Below are 16,166 nucleotides of genomic sequence, written 5' to 3'. Positions count from 1 at the left end.
AAAAAAAATCCAGAAAATCACATTGTAGGATTTTTAATGAATTTATTTGCAAATTATGGTGGAAAATAAGTATTTGGTCAATAACAAAAGTTTCTCAATACTTTGTTATATACCCTTTGTTGGCAATGACACAGGTCAAATGTTTTCTGTAAGTCTTCACAAGGTTTTCACACACTGTTGCTGGTATTTTGGCCCATTCCTCCATGCAGATCTCCTCTAGAGCAGTGATGTTTTGGGGCTGTCGCTGGGCAACACAGACTTTCAACTCCCTCCAAAGATTTTCTATGGGGTTGAGATCTGGAGACTGGCTAGGCCACTCCAGGACCTTGAAATGCTTCTTACGAAGCCACTCCTTCGTTGCCCGGGCGGTGTGTTTGGGATCATTGTCATGCTGAAAGACCCAGCCACGTTTCATCTTCAATGCCCTTCACTCAAAATCTCACGATACATGGCCCCATTCATTCTTTCCTTTACACGGATCAGTCGTCCTGGTCCCTTTGCAGAAAAACAGCCCCAAAGCATGATGTTTCCACCCCCATGCTTCACAGTAGGTATGGTGTTCTTTGGATGCAACTCAGCATTCTTTGTCCTCCAAACACGACGAGTTGAGTTTTTACCAAAAAGTTCTATTTTGGTTTCATCTGACCATATGACATTCTCCCAATCCTCTTCTGGATCATCCAAATGCACTCTAGCAAACTTCAGACGGGCCTGGACATGTACTGGCTTAAGCAGGGGGACACGTCTGGCACTGCAGGATTTGAGTCCCTGGCGGCGTAGTGTGTTACTGGTGGTAGGCTTTGTTACTTTGGTCCCAGCTCTCTGCAGGTCATTCACTAGGTCCCCCCGTGTGGTTCTGGGATTTTTGCTCACCGTTCTTGTGATCCTTTTGACCCCACGGGGTGAGATCTTGCATGGAGCCCCAGATTGAGGGAGATTATCAGTGGTCTTGTCTGTCTTCCATTTCCTAATAATTGCTCCCACAGTTGATTTCTTCAAACCAAGCTGCTTACCAATTGCAGATTCAGTCTTCCCAGCCTGGTGCAGGTCTACAATTTTGTTTCTGGTGTCCTTTGACAGCTCTTTGGTCTTGGCCATAGTGGAGTTTGGAGTGTGACTGTTTGAGGTTGTGGACAGGTGTCTTTATACTGATAACAAGTTCAAACAGGTGCCATTAATACAGGTAACGAGTGGAGGACAGAGGAGCCTCTTAAAGAAGAAGTTACAGGTCTGTAAGAGCCAGAAATCTTGCTTGTTTGTAGGTGACCAAATACTTATTTTCCACCATAATTTGCAAATAAATTCATTAAAAATCCTACAATGTGATTTTCTGGATTTTTTTTTCAATACCCCATAATGACAAAGCAAAAGAAGATGCATCCTGTTTCCATTGATCATCCTTGAGATGTTTCTACAACTTGATTGGAGTCCACCTTTGGAAAATTCAATTGAATGGACATGATTTGGAAAGGCACACACCTGTCTATATAACGTCCCACAGTTGACAGTGCATGTCAGAGCAAAAACCAAGCTATGAGGTCGAAGGAATTGACAGTAGAGCTCCGAGACAGCATTGTGTCGAGGCACAGATCTGGGGAAGGGTACCAAAAAATGTCTGCAGCATTGAAGGTCCCCAAGAACACAGTGGCCTCCATCATTCTTAAATGGAAGAAGTTTGGAACCACCAACACTCTTCCCAGAGCTGGCCGCCCGGCCAAACTGAGCAATCAGGGGAGATGGGCCTTGGTCAGGGAGGTGACCAATAACCCGATGGTCACTCTGACAGAGCTCCAGAGTTCCTCTGTGGAAATGGGAAAATCTTCCAGAAGGACAACCATCTCTGCAGCACTCCACCAATCAGACCTTTACGGTAGTGGCAAGACGAAGCCACTCAGTAAAAGGCACATAACAGCCCGCTCTGTTTGCCAAAATACACCTAAATGACTCTCAGACCATGAGAAACAAGATTCTCGTCTGATGAAACCAAGATTGAACTCAATCAATCTACACACAATACCCCATAATGATAAAGCCAAAACAGGTTTTTAGATTTTTTTTAGCAAATGTATTTAAAATAAAAAACTGAAATATCACATGTACATAAGTATTCAGACCCTTTACTCAGTACTTTGTTGAAGCACCTTTGGCAGCGATTATAGCCTGGAGTCTTCTTGGGTATGATGATACAAACTGTAGAGAGCGGAAAATAGCTGTGCAGCTACGCTCCCCATCCAACCTGACTGAGTTTGAGAGGATCTGCAGAGAAGAATGGGAGAAACTCCCCAAACACAGGTGTGCCAAGCTTGTAGCGTCATACCCAAGAAGACTTGTCTGTAATCGCTACCAAAGGTGCTACAACAAAGTACTGCGTAAAGGGTCTGAATACTTATGTACGTGATATTTCAGTATAAATTGTTTTTTTAACATTTGAAACCATTTCTAAAAACCTGTTTTTGCTTTGTCATTATGGGTTAGTGTGTAGATAGATGGGGGGGGGGGGGGACCATTTAATCCATTTTAGAATAAGGCTGTAATGTAACAAAATGTGGAAAAAGTCAAAGGGCCTGAATACTTTCCAAATGCACTGTATATACATAATTATTCAGACCCTTTACTCAGTACTTTGTTGAAGAACCTTTAGCCTCTAGTCTTCTTTTTTTTAAGGGGGTAGATCTGCTTTAATATTGCAGATAGATTGTAACTTCCATCAATGTAATTGTCTGCATCACCTCCAATAGTTTTTTTTTTCTCCACAAAAAAAAACAAAAAAAAAATATATATATATATAAATACATACATACATACATATAAATACATACATATATATACACACATCCTTTAAAAAATATATATTTCCCTTTATTACTTTCCAACCCCACCACACCTCCCCTAACTGGAGTAAACTAGCGAACAGCAGTGCTTATACATACTATATACACATTTTATGGTACATTTTACAATAATTCTATTTTGTTTGTTTTTACTCCTCAACGTCCTCTGCCCTCAACCTCTCCGATCATTTTCATGATGTCCATCCGGTTTGCTTCTATATGCCATACCTTTCTAACTGTGCTCTTTCACAAAAGCTCTCATCCTATAACCAATATACTTATGTAAAGCATACTGGACACAGTATACTTCACATTAGTTATCTTGTTGTTATTTGTTGTTGTTAGCTGTTATTAGTCCCATCCTTCAGCTCCATTCAACACCTCCCATCTATCTCCTAACACCATATTGGATTTCTATTTGCCATATAATTTTTAACTGTGATGTTTCACAAAAGTTCTGAAACCTTCTATTCTCATTGTTTCTACAGATTGTAAATTGAAAACAAACATTTTTGCTAAAAGTATTATTATATTATATTATTGATCGATTGACTATGAGTTTTCTGATCACCCAGTAGTGCTATCTGCAGGGTTAGCTCCAGGTAAATATTGCAATCCTTCAGCCATTCCTGGACCTGTGACAAACAACAAGCTACAAATGGACAGTACCAAAACAAATGATCTAATGATTCTGTCTCTTCACAGCTAAATCTGCTGAGCTGGGAAGATTGTATCTTGGGTATGGCACTACAAGCATGGCACACCTGTATTTGGGGAGTTTCTCCCATTCTTCTCTGCAGATCCTCTCAAGCCCTGTCAGGTTGGATGGGGAGCGTTGCTGCACAGATATTTTCAGGTCTCTCCAGAGATGTTCGATTGGGTAAAAGTCCAGGCTCTGGCTGGGCCACTCAAGGACATTCGAGACTTGTCCCGAAGCCACTCCTGCGTTGTCTTGGCTGAGTGCTTAAGGTCGTTGTCCTGTTTGAAGGGGAACCTTCGCCCCAGTCTGAAGTCCTGAGCGCTCTGGAGCAGGTTTTCATCAAGGATCTCTCTGTATTTTGCTCCGTTTATCTTTGCCTCGATCCTGACTAGTCTCCCAGTCCCTGCAGCTGAAAAACATGCACACAGCATGATGCTGCCACCACCATGCTTCTCCGTAGGGATGGTGCCAGGTTTCCTCCAGATGTGACGCTTGGCATTCAGGCCAAAGAGTTCAATCTTGATTTCATCACACCAGAGAATCTTGTTTCTCATGGTCTGAGAGTCTTTAGGTGCCTTTTGGCAAACTCCAAGCTGAGGAGTGGCTTCCATCTGGCCACTCTACCATAAAGGCCTGATTGGTGGAGCACTGCAGAGATGGTTGTCCTTCTTGAATGTTGACCCATCTCCACAGAGGAACACTAGAGCTCTGTCAGAGTGACCATCAGGTTATTGGTCACCTCCCTGACCAAGGCCCTTCTCCCCTGACAGCTGAGTTTGGCCGGGCGGCCAGCTCTAGGAAGAGTCTTTGTGGTTCCAAACTTCTTCCATTTAAGAATGATGGAGGCCACTGTGTTCTTGGGGACCTTCAATGCTGCAGACATTTTTGGTACCCTTCCCCAGATCTGTGCCTCGACACAATCCTGTCTCAGAGCTCTACGGACAATTACTTCGACCTCATGGCTTGGTTTTTGCTCTGACATGCACTGTCAACTGTGGGACCTTATATAGACAGGTGTGTGCCTTTCCAAATCATATCCAATCAATTGAATTTACCACAGGTGGACTCCAATCAAGTTGTAGAAACATTTCAAGGATGATCAGGCTCGATTTCAAGTCTCATGGCAAAGGGTCTGAATACTTATGTAAATAAGGTATTTCCGTTTTGCATACATTTCTAAAAACCTGTTTACACTTTGTCATTATGGGGTATTGTGTGTAGATTGATGAGTTTTTGTTATCCATTTTAGAATATGGCTGTAACGTAACAAAATCTGGAAAAAGTGAACACAATCTGTTAGTGAGCATTTCAACTTTGCCAAGAATCCATTCACCTGACTGGTGTGGATTATCAAGAAGCTGATTAAACAGCATGATCATTACACAGGTGCACCTTGTGCAGGGGACAATAAAAGGCCACTAAAATGTGCAGTTTTGTCACAACACCACATGTCTCAAGTTTTGAGGGAGCGTACATTTGGCATGCTGACTGCAGGAATGTCCACCAGATCTGTGTCCATTTCTCTACCATAAGCCGCCTCCAACATCCTTTTAGAGATTTTGGCAGTACGTCCAACCGGCCTCACAACTACAGGCCACGTGTAACCACACCAGCCCAGGACCTCCACATCCGGCTTCTTCACCTGCGGGAACGTCTGAGCCCAGCCACCCGAACAACTGATGAAACTGAGAAGTATTTCTGTCTGTAATAAAGCCCTTTTGAGGGGAAAACTGTGCCTGACACCCAAGTGGGTGGGCCCATGTCATGTGAAATCCATAGATTAAGGCCTACTGAATTTATTTCAATTGACTGATTTCCTTATATGAACTGTAACTCAGTAAAATTGTTGAAATTGTTCTATATATTTTTTTTTTCTTCTAAATGACGAAATATTAGATCAATTTACCTCAGAACAGTTTTGTTAGTGACTTAAAAAATTTAGATGAGATACATAACTCGGGTAGTGGCAGCAACGGAAAGTGTAACATAAAGTCGTTTCTGTGATAATTACAGGGGGTGCTAGTTACCCTATGCTGCGAGATGGAGATTACAATATCTGTCTAGAAGCTGGGCTGGAGTCAAGACTGTTCCGCTCACTGGATCCTACAAAGCCTTTCTGCAAAGACAGCTCAGTGCAAAATTATTTTAAATGCGGTTATTTTCTTGGTACGTCAATTAGATCATATGACACGACGTTGTTTGGTATTGAAATAATTAATAAAATAGTCTAGGCTACTATAAAATTATATAAAATAGGTTATCCCTCAACTAGCCTATAGGCGTGACAGGCCCAGAGCACAATAGTGCAAATGCGATTCTGCATGATTGCTGCGCTGCGTCAACATTTTTAAACACGTGAACCCTCGCAATAGTCTATATTGTATGTAGGTCTTTACCTTCATGCCATATGTTAAAACAAATTAAATGAAGCCCCAGCGTCTTTTACCTGGCAATCCAATTTGATTTTCCGTTTGCGTCTTCTCTTGCTCAAATGGCAATATCCCAAACGAGATCGGCTAAATATATCCTTACAAATCCACCACCAAGGTGACGAGGTCTGGAAACCAAGCAATCAGCCTCACGAGAGTAAGCTACTGAGAAGCGTCAGAAACACATTCGGCAAATTGCTTCACGGTCCCTTTGAACAACAGCGAAAATGGACGCGGACGCTCTGGGAATATAAATACCGGCAATTAGAAGCCCGACGTATTCCATTGTGAGCCTCTCTTCCAACAATAAACACTAGGTAGCGACAAAGTAACACTTCCGTTTGGTTTTCAGAATAAAAGTCCCCTTATCCAGCAACGCATGCAAAGGTATTTTGCAAAGTGTGACTGTCAGTGTCCACAGGCATTTTGTAAAGTGTTATTTGATTTATGTCCTATTAGTTACACCTCATTGGAATCATTGGAACACATCTGTTTTATTTACTTGAACTCTTAAGGACAAAAAAAATATTGTCTCAACTAAAAACCAGTCCAGTCAGCTCACCAAAACCGAATTGTATTAGTATGGAAGTTGCAAATGACAAAGTGGCAACTGCATACTTAGGGAGTGCCACTTCCACACAATTCGGCTCCTACCCAGCACAAACTCAGGACCTCTGCCTCGCAAGCACACATGACCGCCCTCCTAGAGCGTTCCAACCCATTGCACTTCCAGAAAATGCCTATTTCAATAGCGCAAGGGGTGACACTTTCAGGCTGAGGAGTGAGTTTCACAGATCCCCATCTGCTACATATGCACAAATAGATCAGTAAATCAGTAACCATATCCACAAAATAAAATGAAGACTAATGATAATGTAAATTAACCATTATGATCATTTTTACACTCATCCATATTAGGCTACCGGAAGACTGCTGTTTTTGAACATATTGTAGCAAATTCGGGACTCTGACTATTACACCTCTCGATGAGGTCACTAGTTGTTGTACAAAGGTCTCTACATGCTTACTGAATGCTACTGCCATCCCCATATTTCTCTCACAAGTCCCTTGGGACACACTTTCGATGGCCTCACCATCCCACTTCTAACACCAGTGTAGCGAATATGGGGAGTAGCCCGACCAGGACACAAACCCAGGTCACTGCTACTGTGAGTCCAAAACTTAAATTGTTGCACCAAGAGGTCCGAACTTTCTGATGAGATATTTAATAATTCTTTATTGTGTGTCCCTTTTGGGAAATGTGTCTTGCATCTGAACAAACAACAGCACAGCATCACCAATAAGTGCAATAAATACAGAAATACATACAGAAATCACAAGCAATAACTACAGCAGACATGTGGACACAGTTCGTAATTCAGTTCGTCAATTCTGGTGGGGGGGAGGAGGAAGGGGTTTGAGCAGTTATTTCTTGATTTATACTGAATTGATTTACAATGGTGGGAATGAATGATTTCTGAGCTCTGGTTGTTTTGTAAAGATGGACTCTGCATCGGCGGCCTGATGGTAGGAGCTGATTGAGTGGGTTGAGTGTGTGTGTCAGGTCGGAGGCGATTCTCGCTCCTGCCCTCACTACTCTCTCCAAGGACAGCGCTTCCATGTTCTTGAGATTAACTCCACTGATTTTGCTTGACAGCTTTACTATTTTGTGTAGTTTTTATTTTATTTGTATGGATAGGCTTGGAAACAGAAAGTGACAACACACTGAACAAGATGTGTAGAATATGGTTGTTATTCTTTTATTGACCTGATATTTAATTCATATCCTCATGAAATACAGGCGTTGTTGTCCCTTGTATATCTGTTGTGTGTTTGCAGTCCAGGAGAGTTTTGAGTAAATTATAGTTCCAAGATATTTGTATTGCTCAACTGATTCTATTTGTTCTGAGTCAATGTGAATGGGCCCGGTATCATCTTTTATAGTTCTGAAGTTTATTGTCGTTTCCTTGTTGTTGTTTTTCACATACAAAATGAGTCTGTTTTCCTTTTACCATTGGGTGAAGTGTGTTATTTCTGTCCTGTAGTCATCCTCGGACCCCTAGGTGTGCCCAGGTGTGTACGATATTCTTTCTAAATGCTACTAAAGGCTGTACAAACCCAAAAGCCTTGTTTTCACCTTGCGCTAATGTGGTTTTCATTATCAGATCAAGATGATCCAAGCAAGTTCTGTCACGTTTACACATGGTAATAAAATGTGTCTGTTATCTGTCCACTGTGTCCGCATTGTGACCATATTTCCCTATAATATCTATCTGCAGTCTGCAGTAACTACAAGGAACAGTTCAGTGTTGTAGTAATTGTAGTGTCGAGTCAATGTTGCTAATTATGCTGTAACAAAGGAGTCTGCTTATACTGAGCTTTGATCATACGTTTTATTCATATCACAAGATTTCAGCATAAGTTTACAGATGTCTAGAGCATCCGGAGAGCAGTGTCCCAAAAGAATATGTCTGCTCTAATCTTCTTTGTTCAAACCCAGTACTTATAATATTCCCCAAAATATGGGTGGCTCCCTCTACTGTCCAATCCCCTGTCTACAACACACACTCCCTCTGTTCTATGGGGCGTCACCCTAAAACAACTCCCTCTGAAACTAAATAAACATCCTCTCAGGTTCCACTTGAAAACATGAGCAAAGTCATAATTCTTAATACACTACATAATCAAGACCACATTTTGAGTTTCTCGGTCTTGTCTCAGTGTCTGATACATTTTTACTCAGTCTTGACTCAGTCTCAGACAATGACTCATAATTTCTTCCAGAGACCAGCCGAGACCAGCAGAGTAAAGAACTAATAATTACAGTGGTCGCGTTCCACTGCTTAGACATTGCATGCATCAACCAATGGTTGGTGCCACGTCATTGACTGTGTCATCGACTGACAGATCGTACATTTCCATATAACATAATAATTCCAATAACCACTGTAGCTTCGCCCTCATGTGGAAGCTAGCAAGCAGCTTAGGTAGTGCTAGGTATCAACAGCCAATCCAGTAAGGGATGGAAGCTATAGTGAGCTTCGATTGGTCAATAGCGTTGCGTTATCGCAGAGTATTTGCATAAAGTTCAGCTTTCCCCAACTTTGGTCCTGCTCTGTTCACGCTCCCTCGCCTATGCTCGCATCGCCCAACGGTCCCCCTGTCCACTTCGCTTCCCTCCATTGAAAATGAATGGGGCTCCGTTGTTTCATCACCCCCATAGTGTTCTGTGGAAATGCACTGTAAGCAGTGGAATGCGACCAGTATCAGCTTCCATTCCATCAGCGCATTAAACTGCTTTGCCAGGCCAAATATCCACACTCTTTTCATGACACAATATCTTATCGCCTATTGAAACATGGGCTTGCTACTTTTGTCAATAGTTACCTACCGTCCTTGAAAACTTTGTGGCGTTCATCAGAATTTCCTTGATTTGTTGGTAGGGAAGAGTGGGGGAAATCGTTTAAAAGTTGCACGCTCACTTTTAGTAAGGGGAGACCGGGGGAAGCTGTAACATATTTAGTCTTTCCATCTATTATAGACCTGTTTGGGTTAGTGATCATTTGTAGAGTGGCTCTCTATTTGCCCTCAGCATGCATTTTCTCACCTTTCTGAATGTCTAAAGAATCCATATGTTTTTCATTTTTTTTTTTTTTCAATTAGTTAAACAAAGCATATTAATTATAATTGTACATGATATATTCAGTATACAAGAAAAACCTTGTTTGATTATGTGTGTGTGTGCGTGTGTGCGTGTGTGTGTGTGTGTGTGTGTGTGTGTGTGTGAGTGAGAGTTAGGCTACATAGAGGGGATTATTGGGTAGTTTGGTTCATCAGGCTGACCCCCAGTCTTCACTTGAAGTTAGTGAGGCATGATGAGGTTTTGGCAATGTGAAGATAAGAATTCCAGAGTATGGTTCCTATGTATCTGGTAGAGAATGTACTTTGTGAGGTGTGGGGAAGGTGAAGGTTATCGTAGTGTTATATAGATGGATTTCAGAATTAACCTGGAAGAATCCATTGAAGGGTTTAGGTAAACTGTCTGGGAGGTATGAGTATTTGTAGATGAAAGTGCATAATTGGCATACATGAATGTCCTAAATAGACAAGATATTGAGTTTATTAAACAAAGGTACAGATGGAGCCAGGTAATTAGACGAGATGGCAAGTCTTGCAAATGTCTTTTGTATGATGAGTAATTTGTATAGGTAGGAGGCATATGTACTGGCCCAGACAATATTACAGTAAATGAGATATGGGCAAATGAAGCTATAGTAAAGAGTTAGGAAGCAAGCCTGATGAACCAAACCACTAATCTTTCTGATGATACCAACAGATTTCATCACTTTGCTACAGACAAATTGAATATGATCTGTCCAGGATAACGTTTCATCAATTAGAACTCAGAGGAATCTAGTGGATGTGACTTGTTCCATTTCATTCCCACCAATTGAGATTCTGGCTCTTTTTTTAAACAATATTTCTTATTCTTACTAGTGAATACAATAAAGTTCGATAGTTTTTACATTTAAAGATATTTTGTTTATCTGGAACCATTCAGAAAATGTGGCCATACCTGAGTTGGCTTCATTAATTAGTGAATAAAAATTGTGTGATAAAATTAAATTGGTATCATCAGCAAAGGGAATGGGAAGTACGGTAGAAGACACAGCAGCAACGTCATTGACATAGATTAGGAATAACAAAGGTCCAATTATCGAACCCTGTGGCAGAGCACAGGATATCTTGGCCCTGGTAGATGCACAGCCGTTTGCATAACACATTGTTCTCTAGCATAAACATAACTATATAACCAATTATATGTATAATCATGAAAACAGTAACAATGCAATTTAGAAAGTAATATTTCATGATCAACCGTGTCAAACGCTTTGGATTGATCTAAAAAGATGCCAAGAGCGTATTCATTGTTGTTAAGGGCTCTAAAGATTATATCCACAAGCTGCCAAAGAACCATACTGTGGAGTAGTTTTTACGAAAACTCTATTGGTGCTCATATAGAATACAGTGTTGATTTAAATGTTTCAACATTCTCTTATACACACATTTTTCTAGGATTTTTGAAAAACATGATAGTACAGATATTGGGCGATAATTTGTAAAAGATCTTGGATCCCCAGATTTATAGAGGGGGATAACTTTGGCAATTTTCAAATATTTAGGAACAATACCAATTTGCATAGATTTGGTAAAGATACTGTATACACTATATATACAAAGTATGTGGACACCCCTTCAAATTAGTGGATTCGGCTATTTCAGCCACACCCGTTGCTGACAGCTGTACATAATCGAGCACACAGCCATGCAATCTCCATAGACAAACATTGGCAGTGGAATGGCCTTACTGAAGAGCTCAGTGACTTTCAACGTGGCACCGTCATAGGATGCCATCTTTCCAACAAGTCAGTTTGTCAAATTTCTACCCTGCTAGAGTTGCTCCGGTCAACTGTAAGTGCTGTTATTGTGAAGTGGAAACGTCTAGGAGCAACAACGGCTCAGCCGCGAAGTGGTAGGCCACACAAGCTCACAGAACGGGACCGCCGACTGCTGAAGCACGTAGCTCGTAAAAATCGTCGGTCCTCGGTTGCAACACTCACTACCGAGTTCCAAACTGCCTCTCAAAGCAACGTCAGCACAATAACTGTTCATCAGGAGCTTCATGAAATGGGTTTCCATGGCCGAACAGCCACACACAAGCCTAAGATCACCATACCAAGTGTCGGCTGGAGTGGTGTAAAACTCGCCGCCATTGGACTCTGGAGCAGTGGAAATGCGTCCTCTGGAGTGATGAATCACGCTTCACCATCTGGCAGTCCGACGGACGAATCTGGGTTTGGCGGATGCCAGGGGAACGCTACTGTCACGATCGTTAGAGTGAGTGGACCAAGGCGCAGCGTTGACGGCAAACATATTTATTTAAAGAGAGTAAACACTCGAACAAAACAACAAACGATACGTGCAGTCCTACGGTAACAAACCAAAAGGAACAAACCAACTGGAAACAAGATCCCACAACTATTGTGGGAAAACAGCCTCTATAAATATGGCTCCCAATCAGAGACAACCAGCAACAGCTGACACTCGTTGCCTCTGATTGGGAACCACTCTGGCCAACACAGAAATAAAATACATAGAATATACACACCCTGGCTCAACATATAGAGTCCCAGAGCCAGGGTGTGACAGTACCCCCCCCTAAAGGCGCGGACTGCGACCGCGCCTAAACATAAACAAACCAGGGGAGGGCTGGGTGGGCATTCCTCCTCGGAGGCGGTTCCGGCTCCGGGCTCGCCCACCACCTTCCAATAATCCCCCCATAGCGCCCCTGGTCCGGTCTGGCCCCGCTGGCTGGAGCTGGACTGGACATCGTAGGAGCGGATTGCTTCAGCTCCGGTGTGGAGCAGCTGACCGGTACCTGACCAGGCACCGGTGACCCAGGCACGGGTTGTGCCGAACTGACGACACACACCCCTGGCTTGGTGCGTGGAGCAGAAACGGGCCGGACCGGGCTGACGATGCGCACCCCTGGCTTGGTGCGTGGAGCAGCAACGGGCCGGACCGGGCTGACGATGCGCACCCCTGGCTTGGTGCGTGGAGCAGCTACGGGCCGGACCGGGTTGACGATGCGCACCCCTGGCTTGGTGCGTGGAGCCGGAACGGGCCGTACCGGGCTGATGACTCGCACCCCTGGCTTGGTGCGTGGAGCAGGAACGGGCCAGACCGGGCTGACGACGCACACCCCTGGCTTGGTGCGTGGAGCAGGAACGGGCCGGACCGGGCTGACGACTCGCACCCCTGGCTTGGTGCGTGGAGCAGGAACGGGCCGGACCGGGCTGACGACTCGCACCCCTGGCTTGGTGCGTGGAGCAGGAACGGGCCGGACCGGGCTGACGACTCGCACCCCTGGCTTGGTGCGTGGAGCAGGAACAGGCCGGGCCGGACTGGCGACGCGCACCGTAGGCTTGGTGCGAGTGGCAGGAACAGGCCGGGCCGGGCTGGCGACGCGCACCGTAGGCTTGGTGCGAGTGGCAGGAACAGGCCGGGCCGGGATGGCGACGCGCACCGTAGGCTTGGTGCGAGTGGCAGGAACAGGCCGGGCCGGGCTGGCGACGCGCACCGTAGGCTTGGTGCGAGGGGCAGGAACAGGCCGGGCTGGGCTGGCGACGCGCACCGTAGGCTTGGTGCGAGGGGCAGGAACAGGCCGGGCCGGGCTGGCGACGCGCACCGTAGGCTTGGTGTGAGGAGCAGGAACAGGCCGGGCCGGGCTGACGACGCGAACCGTAAGCTTGGTGCGAAGGGCAGGAACAGGCCGGGCCTGGCTGGCGACGCGCACCGTAGGCTTGGTGCGAGGAGCAGGAACAGACCGGGCCGGGCTGGCGACGCACACCGTAGGCTTGGTGCGAGGAGCAGGAACAGGCCGGGCCGGGCTGGCGACGCACACCGTAGGCTTGGTGCGAGGAGCAGGAACAGGCCGGGCCGGGCTGGCGACGCGAACCGTAGGCTTGGTGCGAGGAACAGGAACAGGCCGGACCGTACTGGGAACACACACCACTGGCCTTAAACGGGGATCAGGAACGGGCCGGACCGGACTGGTAATACACCTCAGTACCTCTCGCCGTGCCTCTACAACTTCCTTCCCTCCTCTCACCAATGGCTCCCGTAACCCGGTGGCCCTCTCTCCTCGTCTCCCATTTCGCCCTGTGGCAGCCTCCTGCTGCCCAGTCGCCCATGCCGTGTGCCCCCCCCCTAAAAATGTTCTGGGGTTGCCTCTCGTCCGTCCGACGACGACACTGTTGACGCCGTTGCTCCTCTCTCGCCAGGGCCTTAATCTTAGCCCATGGCCCTTTGCCCCCGAGCATGTCCTCCCAGGACCACGATTTGCCCACCTGGGCCATCGCCAACCTCTCCAGCTCCTTTCCCGGCGCTTCCTCCCATGTCCAGGCCGCCTGCTCCTGGACACGCTGCTTGGTCCTGGTATGGTGGGATCTTCTGTCACGATCGTTAGAGTGAGTGGACCAAGGCGCAGCGTTGACGGCAAACATATTTATTTAAAGAGAGTAAACACTCGAACAAAACAACAAACGATACGTGCAGTCCTACGGTAACAAACCAAAAGGAACAAACCAACTGGAAACAAGATCCCACAACTATTGTGGGAAAACAGCCTCTATAAATATGGCTCCCAATCAGAGACAACCAGCAACAGCTGACACTCGTTGCCTCTGATTGGGAACCACTCTGGCCAACACAGAAATACAATACATAGAATATACACACCCTGGCTCAACATATAGAGTCCCAGAGCCAGGGTGTGACAGCTACCTGCTCCAATGCATAGTGCCAACTGTAAAGTTGGTGGAGGAGGAATAATGGTCTGGGTGTGATGAGGTGGTGTTGAAGGAGTCAGGCGCAGGAGGGTAAATCACAGAATAAGAGGCTTTAATCCGCAAAATACAGGTTTACCCAGAAATGCGTCAAACACACTGCAGGGCACAAAACAGGCGCACTGGAAAATACAAGGCACATGGGAAAATACTCCTGTCGATACAAAATACACAAGCTCCACCGAGCTTCACTAACCTCCACAATAAACAATCACCCACACAGACAAGGAAGCAGAGCGAACACTTATACAATGACTAATGAGGGAATAAGGACCAGGTGTGTGTGATTGAAGACAAGACAAATGGAGTGATGATAAATGGATCGGCAGTAGCTAGTAAGCCGGTGACGCTGAACGCCGAAACCTGCCCGAACAAGGAGGGGAGGCAGCCTCGGCGGAAGTCGTGACACTGGGGCTGTTTTTCATGGTTCGGGCTAGGCCCCTTAGTTCCAGTGAAGGGAAATCTTAATGCTACAGCATACAATGACATTCTAGACGATTCTGTGCTTCCATCTTTGTGGCAACAGTTTGGGGAAGGCCCTTTCCTGTTTCAGCATAACAATTCCCCTGTGCACAAAGCGAGGTCCATACAGAAATGGTTTGTCGAGATCGGTGTGGAAGAACTTGACTGGCCTGCACAGAGCCCTGACCACAACCCCATCTAACACCTTTGGGATGAATTGGAACGCCGACTGTGAGCCAGGCCTAATCGCCCAACATCAGTGCCCGACTTCACTAATGCTCTTGTGGCTGAAAGGAAGCAAGTCCCCGCAGCAATGTTCCAACATTTAGTGGAAAGCCTTCCCAGAAGAGTGGAGGCTGTTATAGCAGCAAAGGGGGGACCAACTCCATATTAATCCTAAGAAAACCAGTGCCTACAGTACCCACCAAATGACAACAATGATATTTATTTTACAACAGGCCTACTTACTGTATAACCTTAAACTAAATACGGAACACAATTCAAAAGACAGAACAAACTTACTTTAGCCAACAAAAATGTCTCAACAGAATGAAACAAAACACATTTTGCATAGACTATTTAAAGAACTGGTTTAGATTATAATAGGCATACAATAATAACAATGATATACAATAATAATAATAATAAAACAAATGATTATAAATATGAAAAAATAATACATTAAGTTACAAAATTGCATCCTACCTGAATAGCGAGTTGCACAGTATCCTGCGTTTGGCAATTGGTGTGGTATTTAAAAAATATTCTGCTAATGTCTTCTATCATGTAAATGACGTAGAATGAATTAAATGTGTTTATAAAAGGCACAAAAAAATCTACACCCTGCAAAAGAAAATCCCTAAGTGTGGAAATCCTAAAAACGCGTCTGCTCAACTGTATGCTACGCAAATGCAATGCTTTACAATTTAAACAATATATATATATTTCATGATGTGCTAACGTGCACAAATGAAGTGCCAAATCTGTGATTTAGTGCATTTTATTGGGTAAGCATTAGAACAAGCCGTCTCGATATTTGCAGCCGTAGGTGGTAATACTGTATCTCTCTAGGAGCGTATCCGTTGTCAGTATTGTGAAATAATTATAATCTTAAAGTGAGATTTGAATTGAGAAAGCTGATCCGAGAGAAGCACTGCCTTTTTCTTTCGATCCTATCAGTATCGACATGCTCCAATGACGCACTTAGTAACTGTTCTCTCAACATGGTGTTTTGGGAAACGCATGTTACATCTTCGGCTGTTGTAGGAAAGATGCATCATTTAAACACTCTTAAGCCATCGATATCGGGAAACCTGGCCCAGGATGGTTCTCACGA

General features: G+C 44.7%; 1 protein-coding gene across 1 annotated transcript in view; it reads right to left on the bottom strand.

The window, feature by feature from the left end:
* Nucleotides 1-6,250, bottom strand: part of LOC311113690 (CSC1-like protein 2) — a 101,320-nt gene extending 95,070 nt beyond the window's left edge. Inside the window, exon 1 of the mRNA XM_084156992.1 lies at nt 5,978-6,250. The gene's annotated coding sequence lies outside the window, so the exon portion shown is untranslated. The remainder of the gene's footprint in view (nt 1-5,977) is intronic.
* Nucleotides 6,251-16,166: the final 9,916 nt, after the last annotated feature.

This window comes from Coregonus lavaretus (assembly GCF_964263955.1).
Source record: "Coregonus lavaretus genome assembly, chromosome: 40".
Taxonomy (NCBI): Eukaryota; Metazoa; Chordata; class Actinopteri; order Salmoniformes; family Salmonidae; genus Coregonus; species Coregonus lavaretus.
Note: the sequence above shows the minus strand (reverse complement) of the source record. Positions and strands in the feature narration are given on the sequence as shown.